The 12,122-nt window shown below is 48.0% G+C and overlaps 6 non-coding genes across 6 annotated transcripts; 5 read left to right on the plus strand and 1 right to left on the minus strand.

The window, feature by feature from the left end:
• Nucleotide 1: 1 nt before the first annotated feature.
• On the plus strand, nucleotides 2–74 carry TRNAR-ACG (transfer RNA arginine (anticodon ACG)). The gene has a single exon. It is a non-coding gene; the product is annotated as a tRNA-Arg (tRNA).
• Nucleotides 75–2,971: 2,897 nt separating this feature from the next.
• On the plus strand, nucleotides 2,972–3,044 carry TRNAR-ACG (transfer RNA arginine (anticodon ACG)). Its single transcript has one exon. It is a non-coding gene; the product is annotated as a tRNA-Arg (tRNA).
• Nucleotides 3,045–4,492: 1,448 nt separating this feature from the next.
• TRNAR-ACG (transfer RNA arginine (anticodon ACG)) lies at nucleotides 4,493–4,565 on the plus strand. Its single transcript has one exon. It is a non-coding gene; the product is annotated as a tRNA-Arg (tRNA).
• Nucleotides 4,566–7,408: 2,843 nt separating this feature from the next.
• On the plus strand, nucleotides 7,409–7,481 carry TRNAR-ACG (transfer RNA arginine (anticodon ACG)). Its single transcript has one exon. It is a non-coding gene; the product is annotated as a tRNA-Arg (tRNA).
• Nucleotides 7,482–8,793: 1,312 nt separating this feature from the next.
• Nucleotides 8,794–8,866, plus strand: TRNAR-ACG (transfer RNA arginine (anticodon ACG)). Its single transcript has one exon. It is a non-coding gene; the product is annotated as a tRNA-Arg (tRNA).
• A 1,330-nt stretch (nucleotides 8,867–10,196) lies between these two features.
• TRNAR-ACG (transfer RNA arginine (anticodon ACG)) lies at nucleotides 10,197–10,269 on the minus strand. Its single transcript has one exon. It is a non-coding gene; the product is annotated as a tRNA-Arg (tRNA).
• Between the last annotated feature and the right edge of the window lie 1,853 nt (nucleotides 10,270–12,122).

Below are 12,122 nucleotides of genomic sequence, written 5' to 3' on the forward strand. Positions count from 1 at the left end.
CGGTCCTGTGGCGCAATGGATAACGCGTCTGACTACGGATCAGAAGATTCCAGGTTCGAATCCTGGCAGGATCGAATGGTTTATTTTTCTGACCGGTTTTAGAAAATGACCATCCGGACAAAAGCGCATTTAAAGTGAATTAAAGAAAGTGTGACTTGCCTGAATATAAATCTAACTATACAATCAACACTACAAGTAGTCGCTTCTCCCTTTGCTGTGCACGACCGTAAGACATGGGAAAAAGTCTTGAAGGATGTTATCAGTTATTGGTGGCAAGTATGCCTGTTTTGTGGGCGCTTTAGAACTCCCCTTATAAAATGTTTTGTTGTTGTGCCTCCAAGAATCACGTACCAATGCGTAAAACTGCATACTTGGACAGACTGCGCACGTGCACCAAGTGCAACGTCAAAAACTTGAATGCGTAAAAACGATACGCCGATCGTTTAACAAAACGCATACGCACATTTTTACATGTTCTACATTTTACATAGCTCAACAGCAGTCAAGTTATACCCACTAAACGTGTCACTGCTGAAACGAGTTACTTTTCACAAAGACATATATGCCTCCTGCAACAGTAGAGACGTAGTAAGACACAGAATGGCCACGGGCAGTACCACAAAATTCGGAGAGCAGAGGATAAACAACGTATGATCTCAGCGGTGAACAATGAACAAAATTGCCCTGTGAGCGAACATGGCCAAGCTGTCACGCTTTATAACAGTTGAAATGCTTGCTACCAGTGGTGCCAGGTGAATGCAGATTTAATAACAAGAAGCTGAACTATTTAAACGATTAACTGTGCTAATTGTTGAGAATTTGGATGCAATGCATCAGTTACGTGACTTCCAACTGCAACATTCAAAGATAACGGTGATTTGCAGCCTCCGTGGAACCAACACTCAGAAAATGCAATTTCAACTTGCAAAAAGCTTAAACAAAAAGTTTGTGCAGTGTGCAGAGGGGAAAGTAAGTGCAAACGACCAGGCGTTTTCGAGCAGAAAACATAGATACATCAGTTTTGAGGAGCTTTCAGGACAGTTTCGGTGATCTAATCAGCAAACAATGGCTAAAAATACACCAACAGTAATGAAAACGGATTGCTCGTTGAATTTAGCACCCTTCCCAAAGGGTGGGGGAATGGACACTTCAACTCGACTGAATAAGAAGCTGACTGCACCTTTGCCAGTCAGGCTCAAAATTTGGTGTCAGTTTCACCAAGATAAGAAAAACGAGCAAAGTTCTGTGCCTTCTGCTGTCTTGGAAGGGCGCGGAGTCGTCAAAGATTCATTAAATTCGACTTTGATCAAGAACTGCAAGTTTGCCTAACCCTGCTACCCTTCCCCCTCTTCCCCATTCCCTTTGCAAGGGACGACGCCCTTCCCGTTCTCATAGTGTTAGTGTTCTCATGGTCTCATAGTGTTAGTGTTCTCATAGTCTCATTGTGTTAGTCTGTGCTTGGTTCAACCTCACTTCAACCTATATTTTGGAGTTTTTTTGCCGCACTCAGGAGTCAACAGCCGGCCTTATCAGCTGTGTGTGTGTGCAGAATACTCTTGTGAGAGTGTAAACCCTGACGTTTGCACACCCAGACCAACACGCTTCTATCCTTCGTTCGTTGTAGTAACCACAAGCGTCATCAGTGTGCCAATAACGACGGCAGCAGTGAACGGCGGAGAAGACCCACAGGTTGGCACCACTCGCCAGTACAGTGGAGAGACTACACCGACCTGCACTACAATTCAGAAAGGCGTACAATGAGAGATCGCAGAGACCACAGAGACCACACCGATAATTCACTACAGGCAGAGGCTTAGTACACACAGTGGCATGCATATCGGACAGTCTTAATGGTATTGTTCCTAGCATACGGTGGAGAGACCACACCGATGAGTATAACCCTAACCACAGCTTGGGCTACCCCTGCCCCCTTCCCCCACACATCATTGCATTATCTCTGTGCGTAATGCGATTGCTCACATTATCAAAACGTTCTGTTGCTCAGCTCTAGAATGTGGAAGAGCATTGCCTAGTGATTTCTGGTGACGTGGTGAGAAAATACTTAGAAGGCACTCTCATCACTCGGCCTAAGTTTTCCAGTTTTATCCTGGTATTCCGTATAAATAAGTAGTTCCATTTGTAGAAATCTATGCACCAGGTGGATAGAGCAAAGCATTTCTGGATGGGCTTAGCTTCGTGGATTTGGTGCCACTTTTATTAAGTCATGCAACAAATAGGAGCCTCATTGTTCCGTGGCACTAACGTAACTCATGACTTTGCCCCATTCTTCACTTCACATTTCATTAATGTTGTCATCAAGCTTCCTAACCGCTGCCCCGTCCCCGCTCCACTGTATTACTCCTGCGCCAGAATAGCTCCCCTCCAAAAACTGGCAGCCGTGTCTGTGGCGCAATGAATAACGCGCCGTATGCGGGTGAGAAAAAATCCAGGTTTAATTTCTCCCTGAAACTAACACGGAAATCTCGAAATTTAATATTGCTCAGACTGAGATGTTTCGGAGCCAGGTGTGCATTGTGCAGCGTCAGAGCTTCTTCGATCGGTCCAGCTCCTTCGTCGCAAAACATGCGTCTGACATATTTTGGAACTTCAAATATTACGTTTCGGGAGCTAAGCAATGGACAATAAAGAAACAGACGTTTGAGGTGAACAAAACAGGATTTTCGCTGATTTTTCCTCTTTCTTCTCAAAGGTCAGTGGACTCAAGCCCCAACGCAACAGAGGACGAAATCACACCTTCACGGGCTAGGCTCCACGTTCAATGCCAGTCTCACCGAGATTAATAAAACAACACAATCCCATGCTTCCGGCCGTGGTGAGTAGCACATAGTATTCCTGTCCTCTTCCAACCGGAGCTCGATCAAGGATCACGTCAAGCTTGCCTGACCGCTGCCCCACCACACCATTGCATTGCCCCTCCCCCAAAATACCTGCCCCTTGTGCCCCGACAACCGGTCCTGTGGCGCAATGGATAACGCGTCTGACTACGGATCAGAAGATTCCAGGTTCGAATCCTGGCAGGATCGCAAGTTTTCTCCTCGCGTCCGCTGGCGGTGTGCCGCGCACCAGTCGGCACAGCGATATATCGGCTAGCTTAAATGGCTTTGTTCTTTATTCTCTGTATTGCACGCTAAGGGTACTTCGCGCTGCTCATGCGTTCATATCGCACCGCTGCCCTCCTGATATTTTAACTTCTTTCGATTACCGTGTTCGTACCAGCAATCAGTGGTCCGTGTATTCTAACTTATCAGTGTTGTATGCAGGACACTTATGTGCGACTGTGAGCCCAGATTATCCTGTGTTCACTGTTTTACCCCTTGAAACTCAAGAGCCTTATCAGCGTGCAAATAACGGCGAGAGAAGCATACGGTGGAGAGACCCACTAATTGCTACCACCCGCCAGGACGGACAACGGTGGAGAGACCACACTAGTTGCTACCACCCGCCAGAACAGACATACGGTGTGGAGAGACCACGCCGATCAATAAAAATCTGACCCCACCTTGTCTGACCCCCCCCTTCTCCCACACACCGTTGCATTAACCCTGTGCATAACGTGATTGCTAACTTTGCTTAGCTCTAGAATGTGGAACAGCATTGCTCAGGATTTCTGGTGATGTGGTAAGAAAATGCACGGAGGGTACACCCCGTCGCTCGGCTTAACTTTTTCAGTGATATCCTGGTACTTGGTGTAAATTAGTAGTTTCATTTGTACGGGTTTTGCAATAGGTTGGGTCTAGCATAACATTTCTGGATGGGTTTAGCTTCGCGGATTTGGTAATATTTTTATTAGGTCATAGAACAAATTAGAGTCTCATTTTTCCATGGTACCAACCATAGCTGATATCCTTGCCTTCCCCTCAATTAACATTTTACCAATGCCCTCATCAAGGTTTCCTAATCGCTGTCCCTTCCCACTCGGTGTGTTATTTCGCAAAGAAAAGCTTACCTTCTTAAAACTGGCAGCCGTGTCTGCAGCGCAATGGATAACGCTCCGTACTGCGGATAAAAATATTCTAGGTTTGATTTCTACCTAGAACGAGCAGGGAAATAATACAATTTGATGTCGTAACATGTTGAATAGTTCAAAGCCAGGAGTGCATCGTGCAGCGTCAGAACTTCGCTCGATCAGTCACGCGCCTTCATCGCAAAACGTGCGCCCCGCCGGATTTTTGGAGCTTCAAGGAATCGGTTTTTAGAGACTAAAAAATGAGCAATGGATAAACAGACATCTGAGACAAAATACGAGTTACACCTCCACAGGCTAAACTCCACACTTATGTCAACGCTACGAGGATCAAGCAAACGAACAAATGCCTTGCCTTCGGGCGTGTTGGGAAGGCACAAAACATTCCTGTCCCGTTCCAATCGGACATTCACTAAGGATCACGTCAAGCTTGCCTGCCCCCTGCCCCTCAAACACAGCATTGTATGCCCCTCCCCCAAAATACCTGCCCCTTGCGCCCCACCAATCGGTCCTGTGGCGCAATGGATAACGCGTCTGACTACGGATCAGAAGATTCCAGGTTCGAATCCTGGCAGGATCGCAGCTTTTCCCCTTGCCTCCGCTGGCGGTGCGTCGTTGCACTAGTCGGCATAGCAGTGTGTCGGCTAGTCTGCATGGTATCGTTCCTCATTACTTTTTATTGCACGCTACGTGCATTTGAACCGTGCTGTGCATCTGTTCATATCACACCATTGTTCGGGTACATGTCTTGACTTCCGTTGATTATCTGTGTTTATAGCAGCAGTCAGTGGTCAGTTTGTTCTAACGTATCGGTATTGTATGCAGGATACTATGTGATATTACGAACCCAGAATGTTCTGTGTTTGTTGCATTAGCCATTGAAGGTGAAGATTCTCATCAGCGTGCACATAACGACAGGAGAAGCATACGGTGGAGAGACTACACCATTCCGAACACCCCACCAGTACAGGCATACGGGGGAGAGACTACACCGTTTCGAGCACCCCACCAGTACAGGCATACGGTGGAGAGACCGCACCGCTCCGAACATCCCACCAGCACAGGCATACGGTGGAGAGACTACACCGTTCCGAACACCTCACCAGTACAGGCATACGGTGGATAGATTACACAGTTACGAACACTCCACCAGTACACGCATACGGTGGAGAGACTATAGTGTTCCGAACACCCCACCAGTACAGGCATACGGGGGAGAGAGTACACCGGTCCGAGCACCCCACCAGTACAGGCATACGGTGGAGAAACCATCATCTGGTAGACCAACCAGTGCAGCTCCCTCCTGTGTTTGTTGTATTAGCCACGGAAGCTCAAGATCCTCATCAGCGTGCACATAACGACGGAGGAACATACGGTGGAGAGACCACACCGTTCCGAACACCCCACCTGTACAGGCATGTACAGGTGTACAGGTGCACCAACCAGTGCAGCCCCCTCACCTTTTATGACCGCGTCGCCGGAGCGGCACGGTGGATAAACAGCAACACGTAGGCTGGCCACCGGCAATACCGCAAATTCGGGGAACAGTTGATGAACAATACCTTGTCCCGGCTGTTAACAATGGGGAAGCAATGACAAAACAGTAACAACTTACGTTTTCTACGTCTGCCACCACTGATCTCAGGACCAAAAAAGCCCCAAGGACAAGAAACCTAGCCATTGAAATTTGTGCTGCCCTAGTCGTCAAAAATTTGCATTCAACCCACCCGTACAGGCGACTTTTATTTCCCTTTTCATGCAGATGTGACTTCGGTTTTACTGCCTCTATGGAACTTACACGGATTTACAATAGAATTCGCAGAATGCAAGAAGCTTTACCAGTTTGAAACTGGGTGTCCAGTGCGCAGTGTCGAATGCGAGTGCAAACGGCCGGGCGTTTCCGAGCACAAAACATAAATACATCAGTTTTGAAGAGTTTTCAGAGATAGTGTGATGCGCTAACGAGCGAACAATGGGTATAATTACCCCAAAAGCAAATGAAAACGGATTCCTCGCTGAATTTGACCCACTTTCCAAAGCCTGAGAAACCGGACACTACGATTCGACTGAATAGGTATCAAACTACATAGCTGCTGGTCAGGTTCAAAATCTGTCGCCAGTTTTACCAAGATCAAGAAAACGAGCAAAGCTCGGTGCATTCCGCCGCCTTAGGAGGGGAATAGGTAGTCATATTTTCCTTAAATTCGACCTTGATCAAGAAAAACATCAAGCTTGCCCAGCCCCTGCTACCCTTCCCCTTATTCCCCATTGCCTTTGCGCAGAATGACTCACCGCCCCCTCCCCCCCCCCCCCTTCCGTTCTCGTAGTGTAAGTCTGTGCTTGGTTCAACCTCGCTTTAATCTGTCTCGGTAGCCACACTCAGGGGTCAACGGACCAAAGTATCAGCTTTGCGTGCCGAACACTCTTGTGAGAGGGTGAAATTAGGCGTGTGCGCAACTAGGCCAACATGCTACTATCCTTCATTCGTTGTAATCACAACCGTCATCAGTGTGTCAATGCTGACGGCAGCGGCGTACAGTGGAGACAGCCCACCGACTGGCACCACTCGCCAGTACAGTGGATAGACAACACAGATCGGCACTACAGGTCAGGAAGACACACAGTTAGAGAATACGTCGATAATCGCATTAATTCACTGAAGGCATACGGCTTAGTACATACAGTGGTACCCATACCGAAGGGTCCAGAGGTGTTGCTCTTGGTATGCGGGGGAGAGACCATACCAACCGCGGCGACCTACCGGACCGGTGGGGGCATACAGTGGAGAGGACTACACCAATGGATACAGCACACCAGCACAGGCATACAGTGGAGAGACCACACCAACTCACGCGGCACACCGGCGTCAGGCATCGACGGTGGAGAGACCGCACCAGTTGACACAGTACACCAGCACAGGCATACAGTGGAGAGGTCACACCAATTGCTACAACACATCAGTGCAGACATGTAGTGAAGAGATCATACCAATTGCCACAACACACCAGTACAGACATACGGTGGAGAGACCGCACCAATTGCTACAACACATCAGTACCGTCAGGAAAACACCAGTACAGGAAAATACACAGAAGATACACTCATCACTCGGCATGACATTTCATTTACATCCCGGTATTGGATGTGAATTAGTAGTTCCATTTGTAAGAATTTATGTCAAAGGTGGATCCAGCAAAACATTTTGGGATGGGTAGCTCCACACTTATGCTAATGATACCAGGACCAAGCGAAACGAACAAAATGCCGTGCTTTTGACCGTGATGGGGAGCACCTAGCATTCCTGTCCTCTTTCAAGTAAACCTTGATCATGGATCATGTCAAGCCTGCTTGACCCCTACCCTGCAAAGACATCATGGCATTGCCCCCTCGCTCGAAATAATTGCCTCTTGCGCACCATTAATCGGTCCTGTGGCGCAATGGATAACGCGTCTGACTACGGATCAGAAGATTCCAGGTTCGAATCCTGGCAGGATCGAAGGTTTTAGTTGTAGCCCGGGCTGAATGAAGGATCACTCGGGCAGCGGTGCACTAATAAAACATGTTTGAATTACCTCAAGGTAAATGTGAATGTAAGATTAGCGCTTGAAGTAGAGGCGCCAGTGTTACACCGGCACGACTGCAAAATATGGAGAAAACCTCCCAGGGCTTTAAGCAGCTGTTACTGACAAATGCGTGTTTTGGCGTGCTTTAAAAGCTCCTGTTCAAAATAGCTTCTTGCTGTGCTCCCGGCATTGCATTACATTTCCTTAAAGTGCCCGCTCAACTGTCCAATTTTACCACCCGAAAATTGATAAATAAGAAAAATGCACCCATTGGCTAATACAGTGCATGTATATATTACTTACATTTTACACATTTTACACAGCGCAGCAGCATTAAAGTAATGGTCACCAAGCGCAAACTGATGTCTTATCAAAGAAAGGTATGACCCCAGCTGCAACAGTGAAGATACAGTAACACATACACTGGCCATGGACAATACTGCAAAATTCGTATCACAGGCGATGAACAAGGCGCTGTCTCAGCTGTTAACCATGAGTAAAATTTCATTGCAAGGTTGCTCAGCGCAGCTGTCACGCTCTCTGAAGGTTTATATGTTTGTCATCACTGATCCCAGGATAATGCAGTTCTCAACAACGGGAAACCAAGCTACTGAATTTGTGCCGTAGTAGTTGTCAGATATTTGCATGAAACCATCCAAACAGGCGATCTTTGCCTTGTTTGGCATGCAATTATGACTACAATGTGCTGACTATGGAAATAATGTGGATACTATGCAATTTTTAAATCGCCTGCAGCTTAAATGATTGCAAACTGAATATGTCGTGTATAGGTTCGAAAGTGAGTCAAAATGGTCCGGCGTTTTCGTGCACCAAACGTGGATCCACTTAACATGGTGACATACGGCTAGGATCGGGGGGCCAAGCAGCAAACAATGGCTAAATCCACACCAAAAGATAGAAACGAGCTTTCCGCTGAATTCGACGCACTTTCTCCTCACAGGTCAGTGGACTGGAGCCCCAACTTCTTCATCTTCCGCATCGGAAGAGGAAGCCACACCCCACGGGCCAGATTCCATGTCTGGCCCCATTTTCAACAAGATGGCCCCATTTCAACAATGGAACCCAGCTTAGCTCTTTCGGTCGTCTTCAGAAAGCATAGATTCCTCATGTCCCTCTAGAATCCGACTATGGTCAATAATCCTCTCAGGCTTGTCTCACCCTGTCACCCCCCTGTCCCATTGCATTAACTTTTCCGCAGAATGACCCCTCCCCGATTTTTCGCGTGGTCCTGTGGCGCAATGGATAACGCGTCTGACTACGGATCAGAAGATTCCAGGTTCGAATCCTGACAGGATCGCACCTTTTCCCGTTGCCTCCGCTGGCAATGGTCGGTATTGGCCGGCTGACACGGTGATATACCAGCCATGCCGAATGTTGATGTCCTTATCTCTCCTGTAGTGCACTGAGTGCACATTTTTTACCAAGCTGTTCAACCTGTTCATATCGCACCACTGTCCTGCACATGGTACAACTTTTGTTCAGCCTGTCTTCATAGCTTTGCTGAGGGATCCGCAATGCTCTACTGTATCGGTGTCATACGCAGTTTGCTCGTGTGAGACTGAGCATAGTCGTGTACACAAATAGACCAACGTGCTAATTATACGGCGTCCGTTTACAGCACTCCCAAAAGCCAAGGGCGTCATCGACTTGTCGATAACGACGACAGTAGTGAACGGCGGAGAGAACATATCGATGGGCAAAACCCACCTAAACAAGTATACAGTGGAGAGACTGGACTGATCATGGTAAGCCACCAATGCAGTCGCACAGTGGAGACACCCCACAGATGCGCAGCCCACCAGAACAGGTATGCAATGGAGACCACACTGCTCATCGCAACCCACCAGAACAGGTATACAGTGGAGAGACCACAGTGCTCATCGCAACCCCACCAGAACAGGTATACAGTGGAGAGACTACACTGCTCATCGCAACCCACCAGAACAGGTATACAGTGGAGAGACTACACTGCTCATCGCAACCCACCAGAACAGGTATACAGTGGAGAGACTACACTGCTCATCGCAACCCACCAAAGCAGGTATACAGTGGAGAGACCACACTGCTCATCGCAACCCACCAGCACAGCCGCACAGTGGAGGTGCCCCACCGATGGCAGAGCGCACCTGTGCAGACATACAATGGATACACTCCACCATGTATGTGTACAGGGGGCCATGAAAATGGGGGAAGTCTCTCCATTGTATACTTGTACTGGTAGGCTGTGCCCACCAGTAGGGTCTCTCCACCCTATGCTGCTGTCGTCACTCTTGATACACTGGTGACGCTCGTGCGCTTCAGGAGTACCGCAACGACCGAAGGATAGAAGCATGTTGGTCTATTTGTGCGCGCGGCTAGGTTCACGGTCTCACGGTCTCACAAGAGTATTCTGCATACGTTGCTGATATGGTAAGAGCCTTTTGACCACTTAGCGCTGCTATAAATGCAGGTTGAAGGAAGGTTGAACTGTACACAGGTCAGTAAGATATGAGCAAATGAACAGCGTGACAAAATTGTACCGTTCGTGTATTTCAAAATCGAGAAAATCAACATCTAGCCTGTCCGAGATATCGCCGAGCCATCTGACGTGCCGACACACCGCCAGCTGAGGCCATCGAGAAAAGCCCCGATCCTGCCAGGATTCGAACCTGGAATCTTCTGATCCGTAGTCAGACGCGTTATCCATTGCGCCACAGGACCGCTCGAGGGAATAGAGGGGTGAGGAGTCAGCCTCCGGAAGGGTAGAGAGGGGAGGAGTGGTAGCAGGGTAAGGTAAATTTGATGTGGTTCTTGATCAAGGCCATGTTAAAGGGAACACAATGACTCTGCGCACTCCCAAGACGGCTGAAGCACCGAACTTTGTTCGATTTGTTTGATGTTGATGAAACTGACGCCAATTTTGGAACCTTTTGAAATTGGTCATGTTGGGAGGAATGCCGTTCTTTTCGTTGATTTCGGTGTAGGTCTAGCCATCCTTCAGTGGGTTGTCTCCTAAAATTTTTCCAAAATGGTCCTCAAAACTTCGATACCCACGTTTGTGTGCCAAAAAAGACTCCAACGCTCGCTTTCGAAACTGCACGCTGCAAGTCCAGATTCAAACTGTTTAAGTTTTTCAAGTCAAGAATTGCGATGTTTGTATGTTGATTCCATGGAGGCCGTAAATGGTTATTATGTTTCAATGTTGCAAGTAAAATTCACCTGAGCAAACCGCTTGGATGCACATTTTTTGACAAGTCGCACACAACAACTTTCAAAATATAGGGCCTCTTTTTCCTAAAGTCCGCATGAACCTGAGATCATTAGTAGCAAACAGACTAACTTTTGTGAAGCTTAACAGCTGGATTGGGTTCGCTCGCAATGATATTTTCTTTATTGTTCACAGCTGAGACAGGAGTTGTTCATACCCTGCTTCCGAAATTTTTGCAGTATTGCCCGTGGTCACTGTGTGTTCTCCCTTTCCTCTGTTGCAGCGGAAAACCACCATTTACTTGAAAGGATGCCAGCTTTAGCAGAAATACGCATGGCGATTAAGTTGACTCCTGCTGAGCCATATGAAGCATGCAACAATGTATGTATACATTTTATTAGTCAACGAATGGGTTGGTGTTTGCCTTTCAAATCTTTGATGAGCACAATCGGCCAGCGAGCACGCAGTCCAATGCAATATTACATAATGCCTGGGTGTAACACAACAGCAAGCGATGTTTGAAACAAAAGTTCAAAAAACTTTCAAAACGGTCGTGTTTGCCAGCAAAAGCTGCTAAAAGCTTAAGGGCTTTTCCCCATGCTTTTGCGGTTGTGAGAAGCCAAAGAAAAAGCCTCTGCCTGCAGCATTAATTGTGCGGTTTAGATTTAGATTAAGATAAATCACTCTCCCTTTAATGCACCGCCGCCTGAAACGTTTCTCCATTCGATCCAGGCTGCAACTTAAGCCGCTCGGTCCTGCCGGGATTGAACCTGGAATCTTCTGCTCCGTAGTTCAGACGTGCCACCCTCCTTTGACGTGTCACCCTCCTTCTGCTCCGTAGTCAGACGTGCCACCCTCCTTTGACGTGTCACCCTCCTTCTGCTCCGTAGTCAGACGTGCCACCCTCCTTTGACGTGCCATCCTCCTTCTGCTCCGTAGTCAGACGTGCCACCCTCCTTTGACGTGCCACCCTCCTTCTGCTCCGTAGTCAGACGTGCCGCCCTCCTTTGACGTTGCCACCCTCCTTCTGCTCCGTAGTCAGACGTGCCACCCTCCTTTGACGTGCCACCCTCCTTCTGATCTGTAGTCTGACGTGCCACCCTCCTTTGACGTGCCACCCTCCTTCTGCTATCCGTAGTCAGACGTGCCACCCTCCTTCGCGCCCCAGGGCAGCTTGTTCACAGCCTGAGGGAAGGTTTTCCGGAGAGAAAGGGTGCTATGTAGCAAGGGGAAGAAAGCGCAGGCGTAAGATGATCTTTGATCAGGGGTGGAATCAAATGGAGCGGGTAGGTCATTTGCTTTCCAAAAACGGCCGGAAACGCCGAAATATTTGCTTCTATGCGCAGCTTGACGGCCGGGTGGAAGT

Source organism: Pollicipes pollicipes, unplaced genomic scaffold, assembly GCF_011947565.3.
Source record: "Pollicipes pollicipes isolate AB1234 unplaced genomic scaffold, Ppol_2.1 Scaffold_6052;HRSCAF=7182_pilon_pilon_pilon, whole genome shotgun sequence".
Lineage (NCBI taxonomy): Eukaryota > Metazoa > Arthropoda > Thecostraca > Pollicipedomorpha > Pollicipedidae > Pollicipes > Pollicipes pollicipes.